Source organism: Lathamus discolor, chromosome 10, assembly GCF_037157495.1.
Source record: "Lathamus discolor isolate bLatDis1 chromosome 10, bLatDis1.hap1, whole genome shotgun sequence".
Lineage (NCBI taxonomy): Eukaryota > Metazoa > Chordata > Aves > Psittaciformes > Psittacidae > Lathamus > Lathamus discolor.
In genome coordinates, this window is record NC_088893.1 from 2,794,794 (window position 1) to 2,808,321 (window position 13,528).

The 13,528-nt window shown below is 37.9% G+C and overlaps 1 protein-coding gene across 12 annotated transcripts in view; it reads left to right on the forward strand.

The window, feature by feature from the left end:
• The window catches only part of TENM2 (teneurin transmembrane protein 2), a 685,555-nt gene that overhangs the window by 181,619 nt on the left and 490,408 nt on the right, over positions 1-13,528 (forward strand). The window lies entirely within an intron of this gene.

The following is a 13,528-nucleotide window of genomic DNA, read 5'->3' on the forward strand; positions in this document are numbered from 1 at the left end:
AATATGCCTTCTAATGAGGGTTGTAGCAATGTGGACTTCCTTGGGGTGATAGCATCCCCTGGGCCTCTCCTTCCCTCCCCACCTTTCCTCTCCCCTTTCATCTTTTGTCTCCTTCTCTCCCCTGAGGTACTGCCTGTCTGTCAGCTAGAGCCTAGCAGTGGAGAGGTCTGGGCTGCAAATGCGTGTGATGCAGTTTTGCAGTCAGGAGCTGCTATTGCAGTGTCAGAGGGAACGTGTGAGGTGATCTAGTCCAAGCCAGAAGTGCTCACCTGTGTCTTTGTGAAGCTCTGTTAGCAGTAGCTGTTCCTGAATGGCTGGGAATGGAGGTGTTGTTCCCCGAGCTGGCAGAGGAACCAGGTGGATATGGAAATCCCTGTCACAGCAGGGCACAGTCCCCACCTCACCAAGGGTCCTCCCTGGCTCCAAGAGTCGTCCTGTGTTTGCAGATCCAAGGTCTGCATTGCCATGTTGTCAATAATGAGATAAAATATACACCTTGGCTTTGGCCTCCTTTGAAAGGGCTAGATGCTAGGGCCTGTTCGTGGCTTTGGAATGAATCCTTGACGTACGTCACAGTTGTTAAAGTAGGTATTAATACAAAATAATATATTTGTGTAGTGCTCAACTTTTCTGTAGCTGTCTATCAGAAAGTTCTGAAGTGGATTTCTTTAAAGACTCCCTGTCTCCTGAGGAAAAGGGGATAAGGCAGTGTGTCCCTGGACAGGATCTATGACTCATTATGCCAATCAAACTCCACTTCAGAGGGGAATAAAGAGATTTGTATCTCAAAGCTGTGCATAACGACTTCTTGGCTTTTCATTTCATATTTATGAGCGGTTTACTTTGAAGTGTTTATCAGGCTATACGCAGAAACATGAGAGAGCATTGCCTGAAACCATGTTCAAGTGTCTAATCTGTTAAATGCTTGCTGAGCAGGCTAGTTCATCAGTGCATGCAATGCAAAAAAGAGAGAAAAAATAAACTTTCTGGGGTTTTGAGGTTTTGAAGTAGAATCTTTATATTAACAATATAAAAAGGATTAATAATGCCAAGCATTTTGAAATAAATGTAATATATGAAACTTACAAAAGTTGGTTATGTTCTGTGTTAAGTAGATAAATAGTTCTCTGCTTGAAAGGAAGCTTGGCAGTACTTAATACCAAAACTATACAGTGCCACATCTGCTCTTAAGACAGGAGTATACAGTGACCACGAAATTCTCACTGTTAATTTTGAAGGCTTGAGGCATTCATAAAAGCAGACTTCTGTAGGGTTCTTCCCCCCTCCAAAAAGGGCAATTTGCTGATAACAGAAGTGTTAAAAGCTGATAAAAGAAGAGCAGTGGCATTAGCCTGCAATGGAGACCAATTTGGGGCAGCATTCCCCATTTGCTGTGTGCTGTGCCTGCAGAGGAACGCTGGAGAGGCAGGTATTGTTAAATAGGTCAAAGATAAAAAGCCAAAATTTTCAGTGAAGTGGAAACAAGATGACAGTGTTTCTCATTTTCACCTAGCTCCAGTGGGTTGGATGGTCATATGCCTGACGATCATTGTTTCGTTCACAATGTTCTGCTACCAGCCCTCTAAAGTGAAGCTTTACTAATTCTGGCTGGATGTGACTGGTCAAGCCAGTCCTGTGAGATCAAGGAGATAAGAGACTGCAGTGCTAACAGGAGTTAGCATTCCAGCTCCAGCCCACAAATCCACACTGGAAATCCCTGATGTGCATGCGGTCAGTGCACAGCATTCACTTGGGTGAGTAGCTCTTCAGGGTGTTGGTGTGGTACACGGTGTCCAGGCATGGTATCCTGCATTTAGTTTTAAAAGTAACTTCACTTTAGAGCTCATTGTCAAGCATATTCTTACATATTAGTAATTTTCAAAGGAATAAGCAGGAATATGGTTAGTTCAGTGCTTGATTTTTACCATGCAGTCTTTCATACCGTTTAATGATTTTGTGCAGATCATTTTTGCTTTCGCAAAAAAAAGTACTTTCCTCTGTACAGTGAACATAGTTGACTTTGAATTACTTGATTTGTGGGTCCCCAGCTTTAGACTTCTTAAAGTTATCTCTAAAATAACTTAGGGGACCACAGCTGATTGGTGTTGGACACTTCTGGTTATCCAGCTAGAGATTTCACTTTTGACTTTCCAGACCAGAAATCATTGGAAACTTTTGGGTTGTTCACTTGTTTGGCTTGAGGGTTCTTACTTTTGGCTTTCTCACTGAAGGGTGAAATAGCTTTCTCTGTGATTATACACCCATACACATTGTCTGCTGAATTCCCATGGGTTTGGGTTTTTTTGAAGTGTATATATATATATATATATATATATATATATATAAAAGCCATAGAATATATGCTGTGTTTGGTTTCTGTGACAAAAACTAAGTTGTAGGACAACTGAAATCAGGGATGGTTTTCCAATATGGGTGCCTGTTCCCTGCTCTGAAACCATTAAAGAGATGACAAAGAAGAAAATAGTGCAACCAGATGCCTTTGAGAACCACAAATCTGAAATTTAAATAGATGTGCTGGCAAGTTTTAATATGCTTAGCTGAATCAGAGGTTCATCAGTCTGAAAGTGATGGATAAATCTGTGAAGTGTCCAGAGCCTGTCATGGTAGCTTAAGCCATCTGAAGCTACTGGCTAGCTCAGCTCATGTGCTCTGTCACACCAGTAATTAAGAAAACCATTTGCTCAGATAAGACAGTGACTGAAAGGCCACAGGCAAGGGATGTACAATAGCACCACACAGCCACAGAACTTCTGCTACTGTTCACATAATGGAAAACAAGACCTGGAACACACTCTCATCCAAGGTACCCTGTCAGTAGGAGAGAGGAGTTTCTTTTTCCATCTGTAGTCTTCAGAGCTCTCGTTTTCCTCCTCCATATGCCCTTTCAAAACAAACCTGATTTTAGGTTTCAAACTTCCTGTGGCTCCCATATAGCCAAAAAGGAAATATATGAACTAGACCAAAATGCTTCTTTGAGAATGGTTGGTAGGTTAAAAAGTGTGAAATAGTGTGAGGATTAATGAATATTCCAATCTAATCTCCTTCTTATTAAATCCAAAGAATTTTATAATTGGAGTCTGCAAAATAATAATAATAATATACTACTACTACTAATAATAAATTAATGGCATCATATGATACCTAGGTATACTTGACCTTTATTAGTGAGATGTGAATTTATAATTTTACCTGATCTGCAAGGCACTTATGAAGCAAGTAAAGGCACTTACGAAGTTTGATGACATGTGTGTGTTAAAAATAGTCAGATAACAGCCGACATGGTAACTCTCTTTCCAATGGACTGAGTTTTGGTCGGCTTTCCTTGTAGTATTTACTGTGTTATCTCCTAATAATATCTCATGAAGGGTTTAGACTATTCTATGATTCTATGACTGAGGATTTTTTAATGCAGAACTAAGCAATGGGGAAGGGTTAGGCAGAAAAATGTGGGTGTTTTTATTACAACTCTTCTTGTGTAGAATATTTGACCTAGTGGGGGAAAGCCAGTTTTTAAAATCAGCTTTTAAAATTCAGGAACAGCATTTTTCCCACGCATGAAAGATTTGACAAAATCTTAAATTTAATTGAGATATCTTGATATTGCCTCTTGAAAGGATCATGCACTGCTACCTGTTAAACTCAGTGCTGAAATGATGGCTGGAGCTTAATTTACTGCTTGGCACATTTGCATTTCTATTCTGTTATTAACCAAGTGAAAGGCAGTGCCAGCAGTCCTTCAGATCTTAGGCAAAAATGGAAGGGAAAGGACAACAGAAGGGCAACAACTGTTGAAACGGAGTTTTATAAAACCAGACATAGTTTCTAAAACACTGGAACAGACAGAAGTTTAGATAAATTAGAGAAGCAGGTTACATTACCCAAGCAGAGCTGTGCTTCTGGGGTAGGAAGAGCATGTAGGAGCAGCATGCACCTGCCAGCAGCAGTCCAAGTGCAACAGGCTGAACTGAAGATGTTGGACTTGGGTATATAGTGACTGGCAAAAATCAAAATAGAGTCATGTTTTGTGTATGTGGAAAATGCCACTGTAGGGAAGGGAAAGACTTGCATGGAAGGAGGCATTTCTTCCTTCCACAGTTCTGTAGAAGCCTAGTAAGACCAGTCAGTTCCAGCAGTGGCTTTGGTGGATCTGCTGTGGTGTTGCCTATAGCTATGGTACATGCCAGAATGGCCATGATACACTAAGTTTCTGCCTTCGTGATTGTATATGCAGTCTACAAATTATAGTCATTGGTAAATAAAAGGAATCCCGTATTAAGGGTATGTATTTCATTGGTAGCAAAGTTCAGGACCAATAGTAATCTGAATTGGTGCCAACTATTGCATTTGTAGTACCACAACTGACTGGCCGTGAAAATAACTAATTATTTTACTAGGATTAAAAATGAAAAGCTGAAAGCAATTTATAATTCAATCAAATAAATAAAGACATCTCCTGATCTCTTCATGTAATGAACATGAAAGATGAATAAAGAAAATATGGTTGCGTCTGTTTCTTAGTAGCTATACTGTCTCAAAGAGCTTAATCTATTTTCCTTAATACCCAATTATCTATCTTTTTCTTCAAAATTATAGTACTAAAATGATTTTAATTTCATTATTCTTTAAGTTTGGCATAAAGCTTATATGGGTTTGTTCAATACACTTTTTTTATTCACATTGTGCTCCATTTAGGTTGTTTGAATTTTTTGGAAAGCTCTTCTTTCCATCTTAGAATGATTCCTTTATCAGTCCACAGAGTCATTCATGTTGGTCTACTGACTGTCCCCCTAGAAATGCAGTTAAAGGCTGGCATCTCTAGTTTTTCTAAAACCTGGTAGAAACAACATCATTTAGAATGGCAACACAGAAGATCTGGGCCGAGTAGTGATCTACAGACTTTTATTCGACTGTAAAGGATACAATTTCCATTACCATTATCTCTAGGTAACATGTTTACAGTGAAGGAGCACCTTGTGACTAAACAGCTGACAGCTGCTCCTGCTAAGAAATCTTTACATGTGCCTGGGGACCTTCATAAAATATGGAGTATCCATGTTCCTAACTTGTGAAGCAAGGTATGAAAGAAAACAATTAAGGTTTTGCCTGTGATGACAGCTGATTCAGGCTTTTCAAGAGTTCCCAATTAAACAGTTATAAAAGTATGAAAGCTTATTACCTGTGACTTCTCCTGTTTCTTGAGAGCACAGTTTAAGTATCAAGTCATGAACAGTGACTTTTTCCTGCTTTTTTAATCTAGATTTAACAGTATAAAGGTAAGAAAAGGCTTTTCATTAATTCAGCCAAATATCACCAGCTAATTTATCCCCTGGTAGTTCCCTACAGATTTTCATAGAAATCTTTCTTAATAATTGAACTCGGATTTGTGTATCAATGAAGATTAGTAGCTGTACAGTATTTTAATCCCGAAGTACTCATATCTGTATATTTGTGATCAGCTGGGGTGGTTGTTTTTTTCTCTGAAGACCAAGGAGAACTCCCTGTCCTTTTCTGACATAACTAAAATGCTTTTACCACAGAAGACCAACAGCTTCGTGAGCTGGACTAGAATGCAAGCAACTCGTGCCATTGTTTTTAGTGGTGGAAACTGATTCAGTGGGAACCATGGTCTAATTTTTGCACTGCTTCGTGCTAAATGAGTCTAACTGTGCATGTGGACAGTCAATATGGACGCTAAATGCTAGCTGTCCTCTATTTGGACAGCACTTCATTCTCTCCTTATATTATCTTTAAAACTGACTCCTTTTTGAAGGTTGCCTTTCGCACAGAGCTGTTGTTGTTATTCCTTCATAGAAAAATACTCTGCTAGTGTGACAAGAGATATTCTCAGGTGTTGGGCAGATCGTTTAACCTGAAAAAGTGATTTGAAAATAATTCTTTCTGCATTCTTTATGGCAGCTATCACTTTATGTACATAAATGCAGTATAATCTTAATATTTTCCTCATGTCTGTGGTGAGTTTTATTTAGAAGTTCATTATCTCAAAAAAGGAAACAGTCATATAACAAAATTAGCTCATGGTTTGAGCCATTTTGGACTGAGAGTAGAAAATACAGGCTCTAACTCCTTTTCATAAGATTGCATACAAAAAAAACCCAGCCCCCTCCAAAATCCACTATTACCTTGATGGTGTTTGGACTGGAGCTGGGAAATTTATAGCAAGAACATCATTACTTGCCATGAAGCTTCATGTTCTGTTCTGTCTCTGCTACTTGTAAAGAAGTAATAGGAACTGAATTTTAGTCATTGAAAACCACATTCTTCTTGGAGTCTATCACAGGACATAGCTGTGAATTGGTACAGATTTTATCCCCAAAATGCACCATTTGTCACTGCAGATGTACATTAGATCATTTGGACAGTTGTCTTATCACAATGTGGTTGTCTATGGATGAAAAGAACAGAATTTGTGCTATTTTTTTCCCCAGTCACAGTTTTTGTGTGTTGCTTTCAGTCTTTCTTATGTGTGGAAGTTAGTTTCTGCTAGTCCCCAGTGCTGTGCAGCAGCAGTAGGCTTTATATTTTTGTGAATGTCTGCAGAAGCATTTCCAGTCTTGTCCACATAGGAAAAAAGTGTATTGTAGTTTTAAATACAAATCATTTCTCATGCTTTCCTGGCACTGTAACAGAAAGTGCAGAACATTGGATTAGACTTGGTTTTGATTACCCATCATACTCATTGCCTCACTAGACACTAAGTAGCCCCCAAAAGAGCAGATTTTTTTCCCTTCTGCTGGAGGTTGCCCATCACTGCTGATTTGCTGGTGCAAATAGAGGTATGCACTGTTCACGTGCAGCACACAAAACCCTGTTGTTTTTTAATTTTAGTTTGATTGCAAAACAGTCATTGCCTTTTAAATACTAGATGGGGCATTTCATTACAGATAAGGAGATACATGGGGAGGCCTAAAGTTGCTTTGAGAAAGGAAGATCTTATTTGCATGTTAATGTGTCATGTATACTTGAGTTTAGATAAATTTCTTATAATATCACTTCAAAATGTCAATAGATCAAACTATTTAGGTTGAAATTTGCCATGAATTCTGTCTGCTTCAAGTTGATTTGTCTGGAGACTGGACAGGGAGTATCTGAGTGACTGATGCTAGAGAAAATAACATTATTTTGCCTGCAGTGAAAACATCACATGGCCATTGTGTTGATTAACTCTGAAGTATCCTCTAAATAAGAGATTCCAAGTTTGGAGAATTATTCCCTGCTATCTGTATTTCAGCAGATCTCTCAGATGAAATACGATAGTGTTACTGGAGATTGAGTATGGAACTGGTGAAGTTTCTGTGTGTGCCGAGGAGCTGCTACTGGCCTGCAGGGCCAGCGCTGAGCAGGAATCTCCCGTAGCTGTTCCTCCTGGACTGCTGCTGAGCACCAATGCTGGGAATAACAGGAGAGTTGCAGCCCTGACTTTGCTTTCTGCTGGCACTTAATCAGTGAGGAGGAGGAGAAGTGCACCAGGCAGGATGCAGAGGTGCGAAGCAGTGGGGGAGAGCAGAGCAACTGCTTTCAGCATTGCACAGTGTTTTTTTCATGTCTCCTTCAGGTTTCAGAATGGACAGATCTGCAAGAACAGCTCATCTCTTTGTAATATATGAAGCTGTTCTCCTTTTAGAATTCCTTAGAGCTTGAAAAAGTTGGAAAGCTTACAGTAAAGACTGCCTAAGAAAATAAAATGTTAGCCCGAAGAATTACATTTTAACCTGGGTTGTGTTGGGTAGATAATAAATAATAGTCATGCTTGCCACCTAGCTCAATCCTCTTGTCCTCCCAAATCTGATTTTGTCCTTAATCAAAATGGGCATTTGAGGAGAAAACAAATGCATACTTTGTCCTAAACCAGCATATCATTAAAAAGAAGTTCATCACCATAAGGTGATGCCAGAAATATAGTTTTTAGATGGTACTTGTTCTGCCAAAATCAGTGTGTATTCTGGAAGGAGGCTGTTCTATTCTCCTTTCCCTTATAAAAGCTATAAAATGGGGATGATAAAAGCTCACCTCACAAGGAGGTGAAGATAAATAGAGTGTTTGAGATATTCTCAGAGGCTACATTCAGTACAACCATAGAAAGTGTGAAGTAATTAAAAATATTGTCTTTTCTATTGGTATATAAAGACTGAATGAGGAACATCTATAAATCATTTCCTGACGCCTTTGTCACAAATATGCTCTATGAAAGTGAGATTTATCATCATTAAGTCGTTAAAGTTCACACTCGCTTGGTTATAAAATGCTTAGCTTTCCTCACTAGCAATACCTGGAATTTAATAATCTTAAATGAAAACATGTCATCTGTGAATCTTCTTACTAGGCAGTGACAGAACCATGTAGGTGGCTCCGCTCTTGTTAACCTCCAGGTCTAGATTTTTAAACCTAAAACAAGGTATAGCTTGTTCATTATTGTTATTTCCTAATTTTTGAGGAATCCATCTTTGGGATTTTTAGTGTTTGATCAGTGAAGAGCTTGTTCCTTCAGGAGCTTATGCTCCCCTTCCCTGTGTTACAAAGGACTGTTAGGGAAAGCTGGATAGGTAGCGAATAAGAGTGTTGGAGAGTTCAAGTAAATAGTTCAGTTTATGTAATATCATTTGTGAATATTACAAAGGAAGGACGAGCTAGCTCATAACCTCTGCAGGGCAGTGGGTCTCATGGCTCGAGCAGCAGTATCACCTCCTCCTTGCCTGGCCCCTGAAGCACAGGATGTTTCCTCTGCTCGGGTGGATCACAGTAAAAGGAGAGCTCACCTTTTCCTTGCGCTTTTCTTTTTGAATTTGTGCTTTCTTCAGAGATGGAATACCTCAGTCATTGTAATATCAATGATGTTAAGAGAGAATTTTCCAGGCATGTTTCATGCTAATATTAAATCTGCCACAGAGGCTATTCATTGTGATTACATGGTTAAAATTCCTGTCTGTTGCAAAGGAAAGATACTTCTGATTTAAGTATACTTAAACCACCAGAAAGATCCAGTGCATTTTATAATGATGTATCAAGGGGGAGGGGGATGGGCTTTTATAAAAGAAAAGGCTTACATTGTTTTGTGGGTTTTTTTAAGCATAAATGATACAGTAGAAAAGCTTCAAAAATGCAGGAAGAAGTCGTGTATCCCTCAGCTTAGGTTTGGAGTCTCAGTTCAGAGGATCTTATAGTGAAGAACTAGAAACATAATTGAGTAAAACATTTTGTAGTACAGGATCTTTAACCATGGGAAAAGAGTAGTATAGAATATAGAGACAGGTGAAATACAGAGAAGGATTAAAAAGATGGCAGTGTTTTAATGGATAAAGATGAGGAAAAAAGGGTAAATGTTAAAAATTAGTATGGTAAGTAGATAAAAAAATGAGATTTTAATCATCTGTTCTCCCTGTCATTAAATGAATGCATAAAGAATTGAGGAAAATGAAGTGTGCATTGGAGTTTGTTAAAAAGAACGACCTCTTCATATACCACAGATTGGAGCTAAACTGTGGTACTTGTGCCAGCAAAAATCATTATAACTATGAGCATAGCAAAACTCTGAGCAAGAATGGAATGTCTTAAATACATTCTTGTTATCTTTACTTCTTGTAATTGATTATAGTAGCAAAGAATGTAAGTGATATTTATCCTTTTGATTTTAGACTTAGCCCAGTTTTGAACTACTGATCTGGTGTTGAAGGCAGATTTCTCCTATCTATGCATTACTGGTTCAGATATCTTCCTCTGAGGCAGCTTGTAGCGATCACAGCTGGATTAGATTAATCTTCAGAAGGGCAAGTCATGCAATTTGTAATTACCCAAATGAGACCTCTGCCTAGAGGTTAGGTGAAAATAACCTTTGCTTGTATGGTAATGCTTTCTAGTCTTAGCTAATGAGTAGAATTGTACATCGTTGAATTAAACACACTTTTAGGAAGTATTTATATACTAAATAATGCTCTAAAGATAATAGAAGTAATGTGCTAATTAAAAGGAAAACATCTTTTCTACTCTATTGAGAGACTATTCACAGCATGTAGGTTATGGGCAATGATGAGCAAGTACATAACATTATATTACATTTCTAAACTAGTATACTACTGGTCTATTTTTGTCTGAGAGATTACATACACCTTAAGGGAGCAGCTGGTATTAACTGCTGTTCTTTAATGAAAACAGGCTAGTGATTTCTGCAGGTGTGGATGAAGGGACTGGGGATTCAGGCAAGTAAGCTTGGTTTGCATATGAAAAAGCAAAAAACCTAGTGACTGTTTTTATGTGTATGTGATGTGTTCTTTGAGAGAAGGAGGTTTCTTTTCCACCCGTAAGGATCTGATGTTATTTGTCTGTTTTCATTTCATGTCACCAGCAATGTAGTAGCTGCCATGAGAATCTGAAAGAAAACACTGTGAAGTTGTGCATGTGAAAGAATGGATTCTGCCTGCACATTTCAGTCCTACTTTGCAAGGGGAGTTTCAGGAGAATGCAATTATTCCTAACTCCATGCAAGCCCTAGAGAGGGAGTATGCTTTATAACAGTGTGAGAAGCCATCCATCTGCCTTGACTACTCGTGCTAGTAGTGCAGTTTAGCTCAGGGACCAGATTTCTGAATACACAGCAGCACAATTTGAATTCCCGGGATATGGCAAACAACGGGTACTGCTGCTCTCCTTCTTTCGCTTTTTTTCCAGGAGGGCTTGATTTGCCTGATTTCCTAATCACTTAAAGAGCTGTAAGGAAGATAGTTCCTGAAAGAGACATTTAGTCTGAACCCCAGCCCAGGCTTTGTCTGTGTTTACTCACTCCAGCTCATAGGTGCTGTAGTTTCTACTGGCAGTGGCAGCAAGGAAAGGTGTTCTGTTCCTGTGACCTTTCTGTCACTGGGATTCCAGAAGGAGTATGCTGTCAGTATGAGTGGTATGAAACAAGTTAGATATTTTCTCATTATTTGTGAGACTGTGCTTTATTTGCCAATTAATAGTAGGGTTTTTTACACAATGAATTGTTGGATAAGTGATTTCTGTGCATCCAGAACGATATTTATCCTCTCTCTGAATTCACAAGAGTGGCCATTAGTACTGTAATAAGCAGTAATGGATGAGCAAATAAGATAATATTACATTTGTGAAAGTTCATATGTTATTTGAGAGGTGTGGGCAATTTCATTTTAGGGAAACAAGGCATGTAGGAGAACATGATACAGATCAAGAAATCTATAGTTCGTAATTTTAGTGTTTCTATCTCCTTTTCATATGATAATTTAGGTTGGAAAATACCTTTAAGATTCGAGTTCATTTTCCCCAGATTTTACATAAAACTAAAGGCTATAAAGGTATCAGGAAGTATAGTATACATAGATACATTTTTATATATTTAGATCTAATAGATGAAAAATGCTTTGTATGTATATATAAAATGTATGTATACAGATGTGAAAAAAACTCTAAAATGCATTCTTTTGTGGTTATCCATGGGTACTCAAGGACAATTTATTTTACCATTGCATGCTGTCTTACAGAACACTCTCAAATAATATTTTGCAGAAGCAAATAGTGAAAACTAATAAATAAAACTAATTTAGAGTTTAACAGAGAAGAACATGTTTTCGGTAGAGAGGGAAATCGCTGAAATATTTCATGTCTATCATCAGGATGCTTGAGATTTTCAGTGGTAAGACTGTAAGGAGATTTCTGAGAAGCAGCATAGAAAATCCTTTCCCAGAGGCTCGGAGCCTGATTCTAATTATGTTGAGTTGATCTGATCCACCTCTCAATTTTATTTATTTGGTCAGTTTTCAAGTCTTTTTCTCCATGTTTCTGGGAGATGCCAATTTGCCAGATAATGAAACTCAATTGGGTGAATGGTTTCTGTGAATACTGTATTTTCCTATCATTTTCCTTTGCCATTTTCCTCAGACAAATAAAGTGAGACTTTCTCTGAAGCTTATCTTTTGCACTGAATGGTATAGTCTGGTTTTGATGTCAATACAGGATGCTAATCAGAGTGAAATCATTTGGACTTGTAATGGCTGTTAAAATCCACAGAATATCATTAAAATGTTTTACTGTGTATGTAAACCAGCTTAATTAAGCTACTATAGAGGGCTGGAGCACCTTTCCTATGAAAACAGGGTGAGACAGTTGGGCTTGTTCAATGTGGAGAAGGTTCCAGGAAGACCTTCTCTTTAGGCAGATTCCAGTTCCTGAAGGGGCCAACAAGAAACCTGGAGAGAGGCTTTTGACAGGGGTTGTAAGTGGGTGATCCTTAAGGTCTCTCCAAAACAAACCATTCTAGGATTCTATGATTAATGTATTTATAATTTGTGTGTATCTGTAGACATCTATGCCACCATCAAAGAAGGAAACCTGAAAAACTTCACTTTCATGGTGACTTTGGTAATTGTAATGTATCTAATGTCAGCATGGACTCTACCTGTGTAGGTCAGAATCCGTGGAGCTATTAGGCTTCAGTTCACTTCATTTTTTAATACATTTTTTATATTGAGTTGATTTTGACCTTTTTTATGAGTCTAGGGTTAGTTTGCCAATATGGCTAAAACAAGTCTATAATCATTTGAGCTGCTTTTATTAAAATGTCTTCTGAAATTTCACATAATTAGAGTTCACTTTTTCTGTAAGAGTGACTTTGTTTCATCTGTCGTGCTAGAGCTTCTAGAGCTTTTTACTCTTTTTTTTTTTTTTTTTTGTTTGGTTGGGTTTTTTTTCTTAAAAAAAGGCAAAAGATCTGTAGACTGAGGTGCACTTGAGAAGCTCATTTTTAGGACTGTTCAGTCCATTGCTTTGACTAAACTACAAGGTTTCTGATCACTAGAATAAATATTAGACTGCAGATTAAGATATTCCCCTAGCTAGGAGAGTTTGGGTTAATTTGATGTTGAAAGAGAGCTGACTTTTTTAATATCAGCCTTTGTATATTCTTTTAAACATTACCACTACACACTTCATTTCTTTAGAAGCATCCTGTCTGTGATACTTACGTACCTGATGTTGTTGGGCACTTTCTTAATACCATATGATCTTTCCTGGCTAATCTGTGAAAGAAGTTGTAATACTTAAAAATACACAAAACAACCAGTTAAAATTTACTAATTGATGACACTTAAGTGTGTTATTTATTTAGTGTATGAATTTCCTCTGTATACCTTCATTCTGATAGATATGTAGACAGAGGAAGGGGAGAAAATATAAACTGCTTTAGGACAAAATAAAACTACTGTTTAAGAAACATAGACCACAAATCTAGTTTCCCCATGAATTAAGAAAATAAATAATTGGCAGTTATACTGCGAGCAACTTCAGCCTGGTTTTGTTCTTCATTTTTAACCCAATGTAATGAAGATAAATCCACTTTGCTTTTCAAAACCTTCAAAAGCCTTAGAGACCAGTAAATATTTCTGTGTATTTTTTTTACCATCCTGTTCATTACTGTAGGAAGCAAGTACATAAGCCAAAATCAGCCGGCAAGTCTGCACTTTCTGAGAACCCAGGGGGCCTCCAT